Genomic DNA, 21,736 nt, shown 5'->3' with positions numbered 1-21,736 from the left:
CAAGTCGGGCAACCTTTTAACGGGCACCGAATTTATCATACATAACAACCAGGGCATTGCTAAGCATGTCGTCTCCTCCAACAATCCTTCACTAACCATATCATCGTGAATTTTACCGTCCATACCAGCATCTCGAATAATGCCACAATTACCCAGTTCAGTAGCACGCCGACAATTGTCATCGGCCTCAAGCTCTTTTATCTGATCAAGTCGGACTTTGCCTAACGAGCCATAAATCCCTGTAAACCTCTCAAGCTACATAAAATGCATACTAACTCTGTTAAGGCTGCGAATTTCCAGATGGCGCTCCAACCGAGGCGACCGGCCTGGCATGGAACCTGCCCCCGGGGAATCTTTAACGGCCAATAACTTGGCAACCGGAACTCCGATTGTGCTGATCTGTGAAGACCGATGCGCTCCACAAAGTGAGCACTTCAGGCCCGTGCATTCATTTCATTTTTGTCACCTCAGTTGCAGTTGCCCAATCCGTTACGGATCTGCAATCAACTTAAACTTCAAACAACAATAACTTCTTCATCATAGCTCCAATCGACGAGCCGTAAAGACAGGTCGGTAGAGCACTTCAAGCACTGCAATTCCAGGTCATAATCTTCCATCTATGATCACTTCAAGAATACTCATTTTTGGCATCATTAAGGCATATGTTGGCCCTTTTAAGGCGCATCTAGCATACATTAATCATTAGGCTTGGCTTGTTAACAAACCCTGATCACTGACCATTAGTTGTGTAGGCTTTAAAGAAGCTTATCTTGCATTTCTTGGCATGGGAGTGGAGCTGCACGACACCGTGCTCCAGTGATGTGAGATCCCCAACCCACCTATACCAAGATTGGGATGGGATCCTTGACAGGTCTCTAGGTCTAATAAAAATCAACAAGAAAAATCAAAGGAATAAACCTTTACCATTGAAAATGGCTCGGCCTTATAACTTCCACAAAGTAGGCTAAGGTATCCTCAACCAATGCTTTCCCCCCCTAACATATGTGAGGGCACAGCCACTGGTGGACTCCTCTTCCAAGTGAAGAAGTTTTCTAAACATTTTTAGTGCACGGGGATAGATAATTACCTGATTAATCAGGTCTACCCGTCCATGATTGAAAACCTTAGTCAATCTCCACTTAGCACCCCACATCACACATGATTCTTTTGTTTTCTAATTACTATCACATTGTTTTAACACTTAAAATAATCGTTTCTTTTAACTTTATGTCACAGGTATTCCTTCAATCAAGTATTAAAGACATCATTGAAAAGCATTCTTTTAGCAAACAAACATCTTTAAACTGAAGAAAGGGTACTGTCAATCAAAACACTGTCCATAATAACCATGACCAATACTCTTCTTGTCTCAAGACCACCTAAGGGTGAAAAACAACACCCATTCCTTGTTCACAATCCGGGGTTGATAAACCCCCACCCAAGGTTCGGGGTGCCCATACACCAAACTAGTTGTCCATACAACCGGGCGGCTCCCCTAGGATAAAAAACGATATCCTAACTTATGTAGAAACATCAAGACATGACATGGAGTAGAAACTCATTGTTCATGGGGATAACCGACTTATTAGTGGCTAGAAAACCATCATTATTCATCAAAACATACCAAGGAATCGGAGGTGTCTTGAGACAAGGTGTCTTAAGGATGATCAAACATATCTTTCCTAGTTCAATTCGGGCTGATCCAAACATTTCTTTCCTAATTTACAAATAAGTATACGTTGGTTTCTTGGAAGATGCGTTCCATTTTTAAGCAATTTCACCTTTCTTAACTCCTTACTCGCTCTTTTACGTACGCAATGTTATTACTTAAAAAAGAACTTGAATTATTCAAAACTTAAACTATACTGAAGACCCACCTGGGACTGATCAGGCATTTGTTGTAGCATTGGGGCCTAAACACTCTTGTGAGTAGGCCTACTACTAGGCCTGGCCTCATCATCGTGCGATGCTCTAGATTTTTTAGGAATACTACCCTCATCATTAGATTGAGGATTGGCTCGGGTCCTTTTTGGTGCCATGACTTCTTATCCTTATAAAAAAGGATGTCTATTTATTAGGTAAATCATTCAAAAACTTGAATTAACCTTTGTATTCAATGTGGGTAATTTCTTGACCTAATAATTTCTTAAGTGCTTATATCACAAGATATTTTTATTGTAGCTTCCTTAAGGGATTTCTAAGCTCCCATAATTTTCTTATAAATTTATACATCTTTTTCCTAATTTAGCCATCTTTATTAAGCTTGAATCTGCCTGTTTAAGCTTAATATTTATTATATTCATTTTCTCTTACAGATTACGTTTTAAACCAATGGTTTACACTTACAATAATTTTTCTAAAGACTTTTGACAATAGATTCTATTTATTCTAATTAATCTTTTAATAAAAATAGAAATTTTGATCAATTATAGCTTATTAACTAACTAACTAATTATGGTATATTTATCACCGGTAGATAATGATATCTCCTAACTCTAGTAATTATCTTGTAGATATTAAATTTAGTTATCTAATTTTTCCCTTTTGTTTTTGACTAAAATTAGTCAATTTTGACTCATATAAATGTCTAATTTAATTTTCTGACCTTAAGATAACTATCACGGATTACTTATGATGTAAATTATCTTTGATAATTATAACATATTTATCTAATTTAACTAACTAGTTTTCCCCTTTTAATTTCAGCTTTAATTAGTCTGTTTTGGCTTAGATGAATATCTAATTAATTTTTTAACCTTAAGGTAATTACCACGACTTCTTCATCCTGTAAAATAACTCTAATAAATAGCACATAATTATCTAACATGATTTACTAATTTCTCCCTTTAAGTTTTAACTAGAATTAGACTGATTTGATTTAGATAAATATCTATATTAATTTTCTAATCTTAAGATAATTATCATGGCTTAATTACAATCAAACTAGCTCTGATAAATAGTACATCATTATCTAACTTGATTTATTGATTTCCCCCTTTAATTTGAGGCTAAAAACAGCTCATTTCAGCTGAATTAAATATCTAGATTAATTATCTATTAATGACTAATTTACCTCTTACTTTTAATAGTATTTTCTAACTATGATAATTAACTTAATAATTTTTGAGCTAATTAAGTAGGTTTTTCATCAATTTTTTGATATTAAATAGCTAATTGTTTCCTAATTAATTACAAAAACTAATCAAAAATCAAGAGATAATTTTCTTAGCTTTTTGATAGTCTAATCCAACCCTTAATTTAAGACCAAAAAGATTAATTTCAACCCTAATATAGCTTAATAATTAATTAGATTAATATCTCTAATCTTAATCTAAGTAATCAACAGAATATTAAGAGTTAAGAGAGTAGCTTATAATATAAAGAGGATTAATCTTCTTATTAATTAGACTAATTAAGAGAATATAAATAAATTAGCATAATTTTGCTAATTCAAAAAGAGATTAGGCTAAATACCATGATAATCACCTAGAGTTTTTGCTCTCTAGTGATTTTTGAGTAGAGTTCTCTCTAGGTGAGAGAGAAATGGCCAAGACTTTGAGTTTGAGTGAAATTGTGGAGCAAGGGGTCTTATTTATAGGTTTTTGGGCATTCACAGGCTAGAAATGACAGTAGCTTGCATTCCAAGGCAGCCCTACAACTCACCTAGCGCTCCCTACTGCTATTCATGTCCTTGGTAGGTTAGTAATGACCCCTCCCATCACTTGCCAGCTTTAAAAATCAAAATGTGCTAAATCTTGACTTTTCTTTTGCTTAATTGGTAAATATCTGTAAAATATATGGGAGGCCTTTAGTAAAGTCTATGCTTAAATGATTACTGCAACCATTCAATTTTTCTTAATAATTTTATTTACATTAAATCTTCTAGAAGGACTAGCAGAGTCAAGTTTTTGTCCGAATTTAATTCAAAAAATTTCTATATCAGGATTTCCTGTGCTTAAGATTCCAAAAATACCATTTTTAGTTGCATTTGTGATAGTGTTTTTACATGATTGTATGACCAAATCTTTCTCCTAAAGCTTTGAGTTCATTCCCGACAGCTAGAAAGGTGGAGACCTTACAATCACCCCAACTTAAGAATTTGAGATGCCCTCATCTCAATCGAAATTGACAAAGTCTTTGAGAAGAGAAGTTTCATCTTCCGAAGTGGCATCTTCCGAAGTGGCATCTTCAGTGGGATAATCTTTCCACTTTACCAAATGTTACTGATTACTCTAAGATTTCTTTACCAAATGTTACTGATTACTCTAAGTTTTCTTTCTAGTTTTTCAAGGATATAATCTGGCTGGAGTTTCTAAAATTCCTTACTAATTACTTGCTACTCAAATTTTCCCCAAGAAACTCTCAGTGTTGAGACCACCTTAAAAACCTTTACAAACCATTTGTATCATCTCAAAAACCAGGTTAAGTCCATTCCATACAAGATCCATATATCCACCTTGTCAACATGAATGCGCTTGGTCTAACTGACCATTCAGAGAAATCAACGCTCAATAAGTATCATGAATTCCAGCTTTGCCAATCTGAACGCGCACGGCATGTTCTTGCCATCTTGAGCAATCTGCACTCGGCAGAAGTTTCCACTATTGCACGAGAGGTACCCCCTCTGTGCTCTAACTTGGTTGACCAACATTATGTAAAGGGTTTTAAGAAGTATCATACCAAAAGTTCTTTTAGTCTCTAGGTCATTTTTCAAGGAAAGCTATCTTGTGCATAAGGAATGTGAGTTGGTTTTTGGATAACTACCTCATTTCTAAGATTCAAATCCTGCCATCCTAACGAGAACCTCTTTCTCATTTGCTAGATCTACCCTTAATTTCTTGATTGAATACTAACGTAACTTTAGATTCCTTAAGTAATTTTGGAAAAGAAAATAATGTATACCAATACAATATATAAGTAACTCAAAGTTTTACATTATCGATTTATTGTGGTTTACAAAAATGCCTATTTTTGTTGATCTCTAGGATTACTAATTGTAGCCAAGCGAGTGGCTCTTTCATCTTCCTCGTTCATTAAGATTGGTTCTCCCTTGTTTGCATAAGCTCTGTCTCCTCTTGCTCTTCCTCTACCTCGTCCTCCATTTCTACCTCCTCTTAGATTGTCTCCTGGATTTTGAGGAATGGCTCTAGCAGTAGTTTGAGGGTTTTTCTCTTTTGGACAATTATTTCTATAGTGCGCGATTTGATTGCATCCATAGCACCTAACGTTTGGGAAGATCTTCTCCAAGTTCGCTGCTGTAGCTACTCCACGTTGTTGATATCCTTGGTTGAAAGTTCCTCTGGCTCTTCTCCTAAAGTTATTAAATCCATTATAGTTCCTTGTAGAGATGGTTCCTTTAGCTGCAAGAGGCTTGGCCCTAAGAAGGGCGTCTTGAATTGATGTAGGTCTCATGGTTTCAAGACGTGTACTCAAGGGTTTATTGAGGCCTTGACAGAAGAGAGCAATGTGTTGCTCCATTGTCATTTGGGGAGAATAACATCATAAGGACACAAATTCTGTGTAGTACTCCTCCAGAGGAAGTCCTAACTGGTGTAGACCAAAGAATTCATTCATCTTAATAGCCTGATGTACAGGAGGGAGATATCATTCTTTGATTGCCTGCTTCATTTTCTCCCAAGACGGCGGACTACTGGTGGGATTATCTCTGCAGTATTGCTTCCACCAAAGTTTGGCATCTCCGTTGAGACGGAACATACCCAGCATTGTTTAGTTTTCGTGAGAAATTCTTGCAGCTTTAAAATAGTCGTCCATAGCATCTAACCATAGCATCTAACCATGCTTCGGCATCTCACTCTAAATTGGGTCCCTCTCCATTGAAAGTAGGGAGTTGAACTTGCTTTGTAGTAGATTTTTCTCTTGAGTAACAACGTAGTATTTCCTTGAGATTGAATTAGTGGAAATTAGTACCGATGAAATCTCTCTTACTTATACATTTAACTTATCTCATAATCAAAACTTGTGTACACAGGATGAAGACAATTTCCAAACCATAAACAAAACTGCTTATAACATACCCATGATAACCATAGTATGTACAAGAGTTAATACAATTGTTGACTGCAGATCACATAAGAAGTTTCCCCAATATATTCTACCATTATTTTTTGAAGCGGAATGATACCTTTTGTAATATTTAAGCAACCATTAGACTTTGTGGGAACGAGTCTCTATGGAGGAATTTATATAAGTCAATTTTTGTAACCCTAAACCCAACTTTTGAATTAATCAAATTTGGTTATCACTGTGCGTGGTGTCTGAGAGAGAGAGAGAGAGAGAGAGAGAGAGAGAGAGAGAGAGAGAGAGAGAGAGAGAGAGAGAGAGAGAGAGAGAGAGAGAGAGAGAGAGAGAGATTTCTTCTCTTCCCTATGCGTGCTACGAAAGGTCCATTGCTAAAGAGACACCACCATTGTATTAGCAACAGTGAGGGCTTCCATTCAACGTTAAGAGTGTGTGATTCCGACTAGGACGTGAAGTGAGCTCCTACGAGCTTCCGGGTGAGTTTTCTTGCAAACCATGTGTCCGTTTGGTGAGTTCTTTGCACCTATGGATTCACTGAGAGTAAGACTACACATTAGGATCATATGCCACAAAAAACAATAACCTGTATTTTACTGCCTATCTTTATATGCGATTTTCGCAAGAGGTATTTGGAGGTCGGTTATCAAGTCACAGTCCAAAGTCACAGTCCATAGGGTATTGATTTCAAGTTAAGGAGAGTATATCTGTGATATTTTGAATGCATTTGGCCTAGATTCAGACATCATAAGCATCATAGGTTGGAATGATTTCACTAGTACATAAGAACGCCTTGGATTCAATTTCCTCAATTAGTCATTGTCTTAGAAGGTCGAGAAGTAGTTTCACACCCAGCTTCTTATTTCCATGCGTCTACGGGTTAAGCTTTGCCCTCGACCGGCATAGAGTTGTTGGTTCTGTTCTCGCTATGCTAGCGTTCGCTTGCGGCGTACCCGCCAACATATGCGCCACTTCTAGGGAACGAAGCCCCAGGTAGGTGACCTTAGACTGATCCTATGAGGTGAGAGTTCCTCTGGTGTGCCAGAGTATTCTTTCTATCTTAGTTTAGTTAGGACCTATAGGGAGGTGCTAGGAAGCGTGTGTCTTGCCTTGGTCACCTGTGTTGATGGTTTTAGTTTAGAATTGTATTGGTTTGGGAGCTTGAGTGGTTGAAGAGGTGATAAAAGCATTGGCTAGTCCGTGTGTGTCAGTTAAGTGCTTATCTACTCACAATTGCAAAAGCCAATTTTTTATGTTTAGGAATAGCTTTAGGTAGGTGAATTGATCTTGATCTAGAGTTGTCCATCAATGAAAGTTTTCTCGAGTTGATTGGTTGCATTGAAATCTTGAAAAGAGAGTGATTCTTAGTTGAAACAGTGCAAAATAAGGTTCATAAAAATGTTTTGCATGACTGAGGATTGCTGAGGGTATAAGAAGGCATCAGAAACAGCCTTGCATATCAAAATCTGAATTCTGCAAGGTTAGACTTCATATGTGTATAAAGTCTCCAACGCTAAAAAGAGACCAAACTTGTGGAAACTAACAGTAACAGAGTGTTCAAATGAGTGTTTGTACCCTAGGAGCACTTTGATTGGGAAATTTTGTCAAAGAACTAGAGACTAAAAGCCAAAACTTAGAGTGGTTGTAACTAAAAAAATTAGAACTCGTGTTTGTAAGCACTTTTGAGCTTTAAAATTTGTTGTGAACACATGTACATGATGCTGATAATTAGGGGAACTTAAGGTAGAAACAAATCTGAATTCTAAGACAGGAGACTTCATACGCGTATAAAGTCTCTAGGGAAGATTTGCCCAATATCCTGCATGTTGTAAGCACTAAAACATTTGGGAGGTGTCTATAAGCTTGACTACAAGATTCCATACCATTTGGTCAGCCAACTTTACATCTGGAGAGAATTTTGCAAATTCCAACCAAAAACAAAGAAAAGTGGTGAATTGGTGAATCATTGACATTAAAACTTGATTTTGAGCACATATGCTTTGCATACACACAAAAGAGAACCTTGGGGTGAGATTCAAATTCATTTCAATTTAACATCCTAGAATAGACTCAAATGGTACAAAGGTATATGCCCAAAGTTTCCTAAAGCCTTGGGGAAGTCCATAGCTTATATTTAGTTGCATTTGGACCAAATCTAAGCTTAAAAAGACCAAGAAACAATAGAAACACTCTACACACCCTTTTTGGCCACAACTTGAACAAATTTGATTCCAAACTCAAGTCAAAGAATACCTGTGAAGTCCTTGAGTGTTGGGCTACCATTGGAGAAAGTTTCATGTTAATTGGCTCAAGAAGGCTTTATACACGTATAATGTGTTTTTGATGCTATTAAACATTATTTGAACAAAAGACCATACAGGGAGTATGAGCACACAACTATAAGCACAAATCTGCAAAAATCTAGTCAAGTTGTTCACAAAGACTTTATACGCGTTGTCAGCGGGATGAAAACACACACAACGCCTCTATAATGATCCGAAACACACTCTTGGGATGATACACACACACACACACATTATGGGCACCACTCGGCTTACACAACCAGCTTGGCCGAGACAGGAAACACACAGACGGAGTGAGAAGAGAGAGATTTCCCACTTGCCCACTCAATACTGACACATACACACTCACAAACACACACACACACTCTCAATTCAGCTCAAAGGAGGCAAATTGCTGTTGTTTAGACTCAATGAAGCTCAGCCCAACACCAATGGGGCAAATAGTTTACACAGTATTGAGGAAATACACCAGATACAACCACAAAGTTAAGCAGAGGCTTCACTCACTAGAGAAGATTACACAGAAAAACAGCAGAAAACCTATGAGGAATTTGGTAAGATGGACAATGCCATTGCGTCCGGAATGCCCCAAAACCCAAGTCTACAATGTCAAAGTGCTCAAATCCGACCTCAGATGAGCAGTTTAGGGCCAAAAAATGCTCCAAAAACAGCAAAAACACACTTGCGGCTGTTCCTCCTCTCTTCTCCACGTTTTTTCTGGTCTTCTCTCAGTTTTTTTAGTTCCCACACTTAGCTTTATTAGTTGGGCACCCGTGGCCTTTTAGATGACCTCAAACAGACCCCGAACATGCCAAAAACTGACCTCGCAGTGCATAGTTGTCACCTTTTTGCATCATCCGCACACCTGGCACTCGGTTTTTCCAAATAATGCATCCCGCAACCACGTGAAGTGGCCCCAAAAAGTGGTCCTTATGATGACCTTTCTGCATAAGTATCACAAGAAAACACCCACGCCGTGTCCATACTTCTCCGCTTGCAAGTATTGACCCCGTTCGACCTCCTGATGCCACTCGATGCCATCTGACGCACCTGCTTACCTCATGTCGTCGGCCCGCGGATAGCTTCCTCGAGACGTTTTACGCGCTACGAACTCCTCCTTACTGTAGAAAAAACACAGTGATACTGGTAATAGTGAAAATCGATGCACTATGTACACCCTGTCCTACCTGTACACATGTGGGCCCCACGTAACATCCTGGCTCTGAAAAATGGGCAATTCTTTATTTGATGCACCATGCATGTATATGTACATATGGGCAATCCCTTGCTCCAAAAAACTCTTGACATAATTTTTCCATATCCTAGTCTGCTAGAGCATTCATGATCATCAGCAGCAAAGAGAGATATGAGACTCACTGCATCACAGGTCTCCTCATCCCTCACCAACACTGCTTGATCCACAGACAACTCATCTTGCTCCACCATCATCAATCTAGCATGATACAATTTAATACGCAATCCATTTACCCTTGACTTATGTAGAACACCATCCAGGTTAGCCAGCTGATATGTGCCATTTGGAAAACACTCCACTACCTTGAAAGGGCCTTCCCACTTAATTTGAAACTTCTTTTGGGAAGGTGTTGTCCAGCTTACTGTTGTAGCGCAAAACCAAGTCATGTTTCTTGATACCCTTACTTTTGACATTTTCATTTATCTTTGCCAAAGCCTTATCCTACATCTGCCCATAATGCTCCAATGTGCTCATCCTATCCAACTGGACCTCTTGTAACTGCAAGAGCCTCTCTTTGAATGCATCACTAGGCGGCCCAAGCAACTTCTCTAACATCTTGACCGCAGGCAACTCTACCTCCACAGGCAATAGTGCTTCCTTTCCATACACCAAATGAAATGGAGTAAACCCTGTACCTGTCTTCACCGAAGTACGGTAAGCCCATAATGCACTAGGCAATTCCAAACCCCAATTCTTTCCTTGGTGCTCTGTCACTTTCGAAAGAATCTGTACCAACTCACCATTGAATCTTTCATTTAAGCCATTACACTGTGGGTAATAAGGAGTGGTATGCTGGTGCCTAATCTTCATCTTTGTGCATAAGAAGTCTAGCAGTTTAGCTCTAAATCCTGGCCCCTTATCTTAAAGTAGCTCTAATGGCACCCCAAACTTGCAACATATTTCATCATACACAAATTTTGCCACATCCTTTGCAGTGATCTGTTTTACTGCTATAGCCTCTGCCCATCTAGAGAGATAGTCCACCGCAGTCAAAATATAGCTTTTGCCCCTGCTTGTGATAGGTAACGGGCCTATTGCATCAATCCCCCACTTTCCAAACACATCAAATGCCATAATGGTTTTTCGTAGCTCTGGCTTCAACACTCTCTTCCCAAATGATTGACACCTATTGCAAGACCTACACCAATGGTGAACATCCTTGTGCAAACTAGGCCATACATACCCCTCTTGCAAAATCTTATGCAAGGTGATCTTTAGAGCAAAATGGCCACCACATACGCCTTCATGATTCTCTTCCAACACTCTATAAAGATCCTCCCGCCAAGGTACACGTCTCAACACGAGATCAGCCCCTTTCATGTATAAGACATCACAAATCAATTTGTACCTGTATGCTCTACGCACAAAGCCATACTTCTTAGACTTTTGAATCTCCTTTGGAATGATTCCTGTTAGCGAAAACTCCTCTTCTTGAGCCAAAATTTCCCGGCCATGATAAAGAGGTAAAGTGGTCCTCAACACAAATAGCTCCCCAATCATGCCTTGAGCTGCTTCATGTGCCTCTCCATTTAGAGCACGGTCAATGTGTCTGATGATCCATGCTTTGAACTTTTTTAACAGGCCTTTAATTCTGAAGCACATTTTCTTCAATGAGGTGTTCTTGATCTTCCACACACCCAGCACTTGCTTCACGACTAACAAGGCATCACCTTTTATGCTCAACCTTCGAACCCCATTCTTCAAACAAATGTGTAATCCGGCTTCCAGAGTAGCATATTCAGCCTCATTGTTACTATGAGCATCCAATTTGAACCCTCTCTTGCATACTAGCTTCCCCTCTGGATCATAAAGTGCTATACCCCCTGAAGCTGCATCATGGCTCTTTCTGTATGAACCATCAAAGAACAACACATGTGCATTGCTGATCTGTGGCACTTCTTAAACTACCTTTCTCACCACCTCTTCCTTAACAATAAGGGGATTCTCCTTGTAGGTCAACAAATCAGCTAGGGTAGCCCTTGTACTATCTTCCACTAGAAAAGAGAACTCAAACTCTTGCAGCTCAATTACCCATTTCTTCACCACATTTGACATGTTAGTGCCATTAATTAACTGTGGCAAAAAGGCATAACTCGTCAAGAAAACAAAAGGTTGTGGTAGCAAGTAATGACGAAATCGTCGACAAGAAAATATTACACTAGCCATCACTAGCTCTACTTCCGAGAACTTTCTCTCCGCTACCAACTTCACTCGGCTTGCACAATACACTGGCCTCATATAATGGCTGCCCTTCCCCTTTTGCAATAGCATGGCTCCAATGGCATCATCCCCTACTGAGGGATTTACATAAAAAACTTTCTCCCAATCAGGAGCCTGCATGGCTGACAACCCCCCTAACACCTCTTTCACCTCTTGAAACACTTCTTCACACTTGTCATCCCATTGCAATGGATCATGCTTTGCCACTTGTTGTAAACCTTGGAATGTACTTCACTTTGTGTATAAAGGTTGCCAATTGCTTCGTACTCGTAGGAGATGGAAGAAGAATAATAGACTTAACCTTATCTGGATCAGCCTCAATGCCATTTTCTGACACCATATGGCCCAATAACTTCACCCTTGGCTGTGCTAGATGACATTTCTTTGGATTTAGTTGTCCTCCACATTCATCATATCGAGCCAATACCATCTGCAGCTTCTCATGGTGTTCAACGCTACTGCTATAAACACAGAAGTCATCCATAAAAGCTTTAACACAACTACCAATGAATGGTTCCAACACCCAATTTTCTCTCTCTTGATAGAAGGAAGGTCCATTTGACAACCCAAATGGAAGTACTGTGTAGCAATAGCAGCCCCATGGCGTAATAAAAGTGGTCTTTGTGCGGTCTTTAAGAGCAATCTTCAATTGAAAATAGCCTGAAAAACCATCACACACACTGTACCTCTCATAACCTGCCACTGAATCCAAGATCTAATCGATGAATGGAAGAGGATATGGGTTCTTCTTAGTGGCTGCGTTTAAGGGTTTAAAATCTACACAAATTCTCCACTTCCCATCCTTCTTTGGACTGACTACAACTGGACTCACCCATTCTGTGGTCTCCACAGGGACTATGAACCCTGCCTTCAATAACTTGTCCACCTCTTCTCACAAGGCTTCCATTTTCTCTTGACCCATCCTTCTTAGCCTTTGCCACACTGGCTTAGCACCTTCTTTTAGCTCTATATGCATCTCTTTGCCCTTGAACCCTCTGATCTCTTCATATGAAGTAATGAACAAATCAGGAAAACTAGCCAGCATGTGCAAATATATATCCTTCTCCATAGCTGAGAGGTCTCCACTAATCATTTGTGTCATCAATTCTTGCTTCTTTGAAAACTCAACCTTGGTTTGCATCAGCCCTTCAATCACTTCATAAGGCCCTTCACTTTCATCTTCAACCTCATTCGCAAATGCAACTAAACCAAACTCCTGGATTTCTTTGTCCATCAAAAGAAATGCAACATCAGCATCCTCATCATTGCTGGTAGTGCTATCACTATCCTCATCTGTCACCGTGGAAGAGTCTTCATCACTAGACTCATCCTCATCTTCATAAAGCTCCTCTAATCGTTTCCTTGTGTCCATATTATAAAGCTTCTTGGTACTTGTCTTTCCATAGAGGCTAATCGTACCATGTCGCCAATCTTGAACAGCTCCCACTGCACGTAACCATGGTCTGCCCAGTATAATAGGATATGATCCCAACCCTGCTGGCATCACATGAAAATCAACCATTGCCTTTGCATCATATGCCTCCACTTCTAAGCTTTTTACAACACCCAAGCATTTTACTTTTTGATGGTTTGCCATTCTGATCCAAAAACCTGACACCCCAGCCACTGTGAGACCCATCTTCTCAACACATGAGTGTGTTATGACGCATATTTGGGCTCCACCATCCACATAACCTTGTCCCAAATTTTTTCTTTTATGCCACACATCTACTATTGGACAAATGTCTGGTAGCTCATCCATTGCCAACACCTTTACTGAACCTCTCTCTGGCTCTTTCTCCATTGGGTTAACCATCCTCTTCCACTGTCGCTTTAGCTTAGGCACCATCTCTATAAGTTGCCCAAAAGTAACATCTGCCTTCCTGCTTGTCAGGTCCTCCTTCAAGTGATAGCTTAATTGCCTATCCCCTAGTGGAAAATCTGAAACATGAAACTTGCGACGACCTCTCCTTTTCCTCTTGGCCTTGACATCCTCGCCTTCATGGCTCTTTCCTTTCTTCTTACTAGGACCTGAGGCACTTCTTCCTTCCTTATCCTCTGTGTTCCTCTTCCCAATAGGCATCACTAATGTATCCTCTAGCTTTAATGCCTTCTCCAAGGTGACTACACTTAGCACTTTTGTCTTTCCCTTTTCCTCTTGGGTCAGTCCACTCGTTCCTTCATCTCCCTTAATTTCGATGCCATAATCATTTGACCTAGTTAGCTCCTGTCTTGGCAATGGATACATGTCTCCCCCCATCCTTGGTGGCTTATCACATTGCGGGCTGATGTGACCCAACTCTCCACAATTATAACATGTGGGCGTCTGCCTCCACTACATACCATTGCTTTGTCCAACACCATTCCTAGGCCTTTCTTCACCTCTTGGATGATTTTCAAACCTCCCTCGACCTCGATTATTTCCAACTTGACCTAGCATGTTTAGGCTGAGATTCTTCATCAAATCTACCACTTGCCTCATGTCTTGCCTTAGCCCATCATCTTGCACCGATGTAGTGACCACTGCTGGCATAACCTGAGTAGTAACAGGAACCACTGGTTCATGATGAACCCTTGACATGCGACCTTGTAAAGACTCTATAGGCTGAAATTCAGACCTCATGGGCAAAGACTCCACCCCTAACTGGCTCATTTTCCTCAACTTCCACTCTTTGTTCCTTGCTACCTCTAGTGCATCTTCTTATGTCCTAGGATTCTTTAGCTCCACTCTCCAACGTATATTCTCCCAAAGACCAGCCAAGAACCTATCCTTCTTCATCATGTCAGGCGGAGGTACCTGTGGTGCTAAGGCCTTGCACATTCGCTCCCATGCCAATGAAAACTTACGTATGTACGCATCTACTGGCTCACCTTCCTTTTGCACCAAAGCCTGTACTTCTTGCCACACTTTGTCAGGATCTTCTATCTTTACAAACTCCACTTCCAACCCATGTCGTAGATTGTCCCAACTCAACCTTACAGGTGGATCAGCCACACGCAACTCCTCTTCAAATGCTTTAGACCAAACTCGTGCATCACTCTTCAAACAAATTTGGAGAAGGCGTAACATCTGCGCAGGGTCATGAATCTGGTTGCTAATGCAGGCAACCTCCATCCTTTCAAAAACATTCTTCCACATCTTCATCACTTCTTCCATGAAACTCCGGATAAGAGAAAGCCATGGCTACCCAAGTTATAATGCTTTGAGAACCCCTTCGAACACACGTGTAAGAACCCAAAACTTCTCACTACCCAATCCCCAGAAACTTCAATGGAGCTCAACTTTAGATAAGGACAAACACATGCACATCAAATGAGTTTTCATAGTTGATCATCGGAATTACAACAGGCAAAGGACATTCCAAGATCTCTCGTAATCTTCTTGGCCCGAACATAAAGACTATGCGCTGCAGGAAAAAAATCTTCCTGGACACATGAACATTTATCTAGATTCTTTGAGTTAAATGAAATGGAGTGAATTGAGGGCCATTTTGATCATCCATTAAAGCCAACCATGAAGCTCCCAAGAAGGCACACCTGACTTAACTTCTGATTTTGCCAAAATTTCAGCAGCATAACAACATAAATGGCTCAAAATACCAAAAAACCAGCCATCATAACTTGGAAACATTTTGGCAGAGTTTCCCCAGAAATAGAGCAGTAGGAACCCAAAATGTAGATTGTATATGTATGCATAAACTGTCAACAATAGAACCCGAGCATCAAGTAGGACTCACTAGTACATAGCCTATGGCGAGGTCACAAAAAGGGTACTCCAGCTACCTGTATCACCGAAAGGATCTCCACATTTGAGAATCCCCCAGCTCAATAAAAACCTCACGCTATCGACCCTCACACGAAGGCTAATGCAAATCGCGTATAGTCAAGTCTCAGAAATGACTATCTTCCAGACCAAGTCTTAGAAATGGTTGGGATTGCCAAATATAACCAAGTATGGCTCCACAAATGCGTACAATGGCAGTTTCCACAAGTAACGTACAGTCCAGCAGACAATGCGCTCAAATAGGCGCCAAGTGATGCATACCCACAACAACTGCAAGTGACATCACTGCTAGTATATCACTGTACTCCAGCTACCTGTACCTGTGTGAATCACCTGTACATGTACCTATAACCTGTAGTTTGCAACCTGTAATCCTGAATCTCGAAGCTTGAAGCTCGAAGCAGAAGGTACTCGAAGAAGATCCTCCGTGGGGGCGCCAAAAGAATGTGAGCGGGATGGAAACACACACAACGCCTCTATAATGACCCAACACACACTCTTGGGATGATACAAACACACATTATGGGGCACCACTCGGCTTACACAACCAGCCTGGCCGAGACAGGAAACACACAGACAGAGTGAGAAGAGAGAGATTTCCCACTTGCCCACTCAATACTCACACATACACACTCACTCACACACACTCTCAATTCAGCTCAAAGGAGGAAAATTGCTGTTGTTTAGACTCAATGAAGCTCAGCCCAGCACCAATGGGGAAAATAGTTTACGCAGTATTGAGGAAATACACCAGATACAACCACAAAGTTAAGCAGAGGCTTCACTCACTGGAGAAGATTACACAGAAAAACAGCAGAAAACCTGTGAGGAATTTGGCAAGATGGACAGCGCCATTGTGTCCGGAATGCCCCAAAACCCAAGTCTACAATGTCAAAGTGCTCAAATCCGATCTCAGATGAGAAGTTTAGGGCCAAAAAATGCTCCAAAAACAGCAAAAACACACTTGCGGCTGTTCCTCCTCTCTTCTCCACGTTTTTTCTGGTCTTCTCTCAGTTTTTTCAGTTCCCACACTTAGCTTTATTAGTTGGTCACCCGTGGCCTTTTAGATGACCTCAAACCGACCCCGAATAGGCCAAAAACTGACCTCGCAGTGCATAGTTGTCACCTTTTTGCATCATCCGCACACTTGGCACTCGGTTTTTCCAAATAATGCATCCTGCAACCACGTGAAGTGGCCCCAAAAAGTGGTCCTCATGATGAACTTTCTGCATAAGTATCACAAGAAAACACCCACGTCGTGTCCATACTTCTCCGCGTGCAAGTATTGGCCCCGTTCGACCTCCTGACGCCACTCGATGCCATCTGACGCACCTGCTTACCTTATGTCGTCGGCCCGCGGATAGCTTCCTCGAGAAGTTTTACGCGCTACGAACTCCTCGTTATTGTAGAAAAAACACAGTGGTACTGGTAATAGTGAAAATCGATGCACTATGTACACCCTGTCCTACCTGTACACATGTGGGCCCCACGTAACATCCTGGCTCTAAAAAATGGGCAATTCTTTATTTGATGCACCATGCATGTATATGTACATATGCGCAATCCCTTGCTCCAAAAAACTCGTGACAACGTATAATGACTGTTTGACCCGATTGATTTCCAAAGCTAAACTGGGGCATATCCTTGCATTCTAAGGGACCTTAGAAGCCAATAGCCAAGATTACACTCAAGCTGGAAAGTATTTGAGTCTGTAAGTGCTAAAAAACAAAAAAAGGATCCAAAATCAATTTGCATCAAATTGTAACTTACACTAAAGTGGTCCGATTGTCATTTTGAAAGTTTCTGAGAGCTACATGAATGGTAGAGGTATCTGGTGAAGGAATATTGCCATTTTTTATTAGTAGAGTTATACACGTATAAAGTCTAACAACCAGATTTAGATCAGACTGAATAACTTGAGCCTACCACCAAGTAATCCACTTAACTCTGACAACACATTTGGCTAGTCCATTCAGTGAAAATAACATATACGGGGAACCAACCCTTCTAAAAGAAGATTTGGATGAGAAATATTTGCATGTTCTTCCTAATCAATACTGAATGATACTAAAAGAGAACCATCATTGACAAAGATTTGCAGAGTCTAAAGTTTTGTACAGATAGCCGACAACAAAGTCCAGCAAGTACAGACCAATCGGAAGTGCAATTAATCAACCAATTGGAGAGCTGAAATAGCCAGAGTAAGACACGACAGAGAAAACTCTAAAGGTAAAAGGTTTGGACTTGTAGTGGTTTGTTAAGGGATTGATGTATTTGAGATCAGGAAGAAACCTCCAAAGAGACCAAAAATGACAAGGAGATCAGGTCAGCATAGTGTCTATGGAAGAGAGTCTGACCCAAGCTAGAATAGATCCACTAGCAATAATCATAGAAGACGGTAGTGGAACCGACACCTCCTCTGAACAATCCTCTTATCTCATGGCGGACCGGAACACCATGGTTAACCAACCAATCCAGGGAGAAGGATGGAGCACCTCTAGACACCCTTCTCGGACATTAAGGTTTACAACCCTTTACTTAGAAGCACCAAATACCCATGGGGCTTTGGTCTATGCTGAAGAAAGGGGATGAAAAAGCATATGTATTGAGGCAAAACCAGCAGAAGGAGTGGATGCCCTTCAAGAGTATGATGACAGGGATAAAATTTGTGACGAGGAGGGAACACATTACCTTATTGTTAAGGATCAAAAGAACTACAACAAGTACGTGGATAATGTGGTAACGGGGAAGATGGTTTTTGAAATCCCTAAAATACCTCCTCTAATAGACCTTCCTAATGCCACCTTGGTGTTTGACAAGAAGGTGACTAAAGTTGCGATTAGCCAAGGAGCGGTAGGAATCTATGAATACCGAATGGGAGAGCCAAGGCATATTTTTGATGTCTAGCACCATTTGCCTTTGAGCTAGGCACATAAAAGAATCTGTACTGAATTAGGTGAGGGGAGTCTCATACTATATGTTGACAGATATAAACGAGAGTATAGGCCAATAGAAAAAGCAAAGGTAGCAATATTGATAGCCACTAGGTAATTCCAACAGAACTCGCTGCCACTCAACAACTTAACCCTACCCCCAGTAAATCTACTAATCCCTTTGAGGAAATGGAGGATGAGACCAAAATCCCAACCGGGCAAGCTGGAACGGTAGAAATACCAATTTTTCCTTCATATCTCAACACAAATCCAGAAACGTTGCAATCATGGTTGCGACCCACAGTGACAAGGGAACAAGAGTTCTATAAAGGCCAAGTCCCTATTACAAATAGTTCATATGTGACCCCTATAGTCTCATGCCCACTTACTCTTATTATTTTCCCAACGAAAGCAAGGGGCCTACAATGGTGCCAACCACAACAGGATTCCCCTATATAGAGAGAATCAAGACAGAAAGGGGGTTTGCAATGGAACTACCATTGAAAGGTCATACAGAGGATATGGGACATGAGCCACAGTTGAAAAAAGATTGAGACATGGACTAGACCCTATGAGGAGAGAAGGATGAGGAGATTCCACTGTTTGACTGGTGGAACAAAGACGTGTTAGACCTTCTCAAGTCCAAAAATGGGTACACAAGAGGTATTCAGGAGAAGGAGATCCTAGAGATCACGTGGTAACATTCGTGAGAGTGATACGAGTAGAAGAGGTTAGAGACTTTGATACACAATTTGCAGGAATTGGACTCACCCTAGAGGAAGACATCGCCACCTGGTTTTGACTCCGTTGAAAGGCGAGATTTTGGGACCATCCAAGAAGTTTTTGATGAGATTTTGGAGGAATTCTCTCAAAGGGGGATAGCCCACAATACTGTCTCTCAAATCCACAAGTTTAAACATAAAGAGGGAGAATCTGTTAGGAAGGCAGACCTACGATTGAAAAGATACGTAAATTTGTGCCCAATGGAAGAATTGCCGACATAATCCAGACTGATGTTGATATTTATCCAAGGATTGAGAAATGTAGATCTTCAAAAGGATTTAAATATGAAGAAAAGCCTACTCTAAACGAGTTAACCAAAGAGGCTTTTTTCCTTGTAGATAACTATGAGATCTATAGAGTTGGAGATCTAAGAGTAAGAGATGATGATTCATCATCTCAACAAAGTGGGTTGAGGTTTGGGAAGGCTGTACAACAAAATGAACCAAGAGTAAATCAAGAGCAATTGATAGAGGAGGTGCTAAAGAGAATTAGCCCATTTTCCAAGCCACAGGCTAAGCCATTAAAGTGGTGCGCTATCAAATAAAAATGAACAAATCATGTTACCAAGGAATGCTACTATAATAAAGGGTATGTGAGAGAAGGACGGTATGTTTCCCAACCGCAAGTAGCACTACCTCAAGTGCCACCTATGCCCAGATATACTGCGGGAAATTTGCTAGGCCCAGCTAAGGGTAAACAACCACAACCAGTTTTAGGGAAACAACCACCACTCCTAGGGACAAGGTCAATAGGTGTGAGATACACGCCTGCTGTGGAAGAACTATAGGAACAAGCCTTAGTGTCTGTCCTTGTCTATTATGAAGATCTGAGTGGAACAATGGCCTGCCCAACATACTACCCACCAGAAGAGCCAAGAATGTTGGACCACCAACAACGGCACAGGGCTGCAGGAGAAAGTAGATATAGTTTGGACAAAAGAACATTGCTGTTCATAGCTAATGGAGGTTTTAATGGACCAAGACCAGCTTACCAATAGAAGGGTGCTCAAGGAGCTCCACGACAACTGTTGGGACCTTGCTATAAATGTGGGGGCGACCACCTTATAAAAGACTGTCTGCATTCAAAAATTGTCCAAGTCAATGAGTATTGTCCAGATTGTGGCATCAATCATCTGTTTGTTGATTGCCCAAAAAATCCAAACAAAGAAGTAAAAGCAACCATAAACATTTTGGAGGCTATTCCTTCAAGCAGTGGTCCCGAGAATGAAACAGTAATACCTGTACAGGTCATCACACGAGCTCAGGCTCAAAAAGAAGAAGGGGGACTTGAAAATAAAGAACCAGGATGTAAAACACCTAGCATTGAACGAAAAAGTCAATGAAACACATGGAAAGCTAGAAAATCACGAGTAGAAGTGAGGAAAGAAAGAGAACAAAATGTCATTACGGAAGAATTACAACGAACAGAAGACATACTAGAAAAACTTGAGAGACAAACACTTCAAAAACTAGAAACACCAACATATATTGGGCTTGAGAAGAAAATGGAATCCAAAAGTGCAGGATCAGGCGGATCTATGCTAGTGGAAAAAGTAACTAAACATCTAGATGCACTCTTGAAAGCATACGACTCAAGTCTTAAAATCGACCAAGCTCAGGAATGGATGACATATCCCTATGCTGAGTTGGAAAAATAGATACTAAAAATGTGTCAAAAGATGATCGAAACTGTGCAGACTTTACTAGAACCGACTTTAAGGAAATACGTGGAGGAGGTAGAACTTCTAGTATCGATACCAGGAACCCTCCAACACACGGATAAGAATGACTAACTGTTAGTCCAAAAATTGAATTAAAACTTGAACATTCGATAGAAAGACCAAGGATAGTGTTGAAAACAATAGACTCAACATCACGAGGGTTCCAACCTATCACACCTAAATTGTATAAAAGCGACGAGGGCTTAAATGATCTTTGGAGACAGATAAGGGAAGCCAATGAAGCTAATGAACTAAGACAAAGGGTTAACAAAACCAGTATGGAAGAAGATGACTTCCTTCCTCCTATTGAATAATTTGAGGTAGGACATCAGTCACTCTTATAGGGGAGACAAGGGATCTGTGAAATCTTGGGACAGACAACCTGTATCTCTGAAAACGTTACCCTCATACCTGGGAGAGTATGAAGAAAAGTCAGATGTGAAAGTTGTATCATCATAGCAACTCGCTGCAAGGAAGGGTATGGACTCCTAGGGGTTGATGACACTCTTATCGACTCAAGTAACTTGTACCATTACTCTAGTAGAGCTTCTCAGATTAAGACCTAATATGTGGAATACGGTAGGAAATTGTCTCAAAAAAATTGGAGTCATACTATTCCATTAAAACCTCATGCAAAACCAAGCAGACAAAGGCCTTACACGTACAATGATACCTTTGCTAAGCATATCAAGGAAGAGATTG

The sequence above is a fragment of the Adiantum capillus-veneris genome, chromosome 20 (genome assembly GCF_014529385.1).
Source record: "Adiantum capillus-veneris isolate H3 chromosome 20, ASM1452938v2, whole genome shotgun sequence".
Taxonomy (NCBI): domain Eukaryota; kingdom Viridiplantae; phylum Streptophyta; class Polypodiopsida; order Polypodiales; family Pteridaceae; genus Adiantum; species Adiantum capillus-veneris.
The sequence above is the reverse complement of the archived record's forward strand: the minus strand, read 5'-3'. Positions refer to the sequence as shown.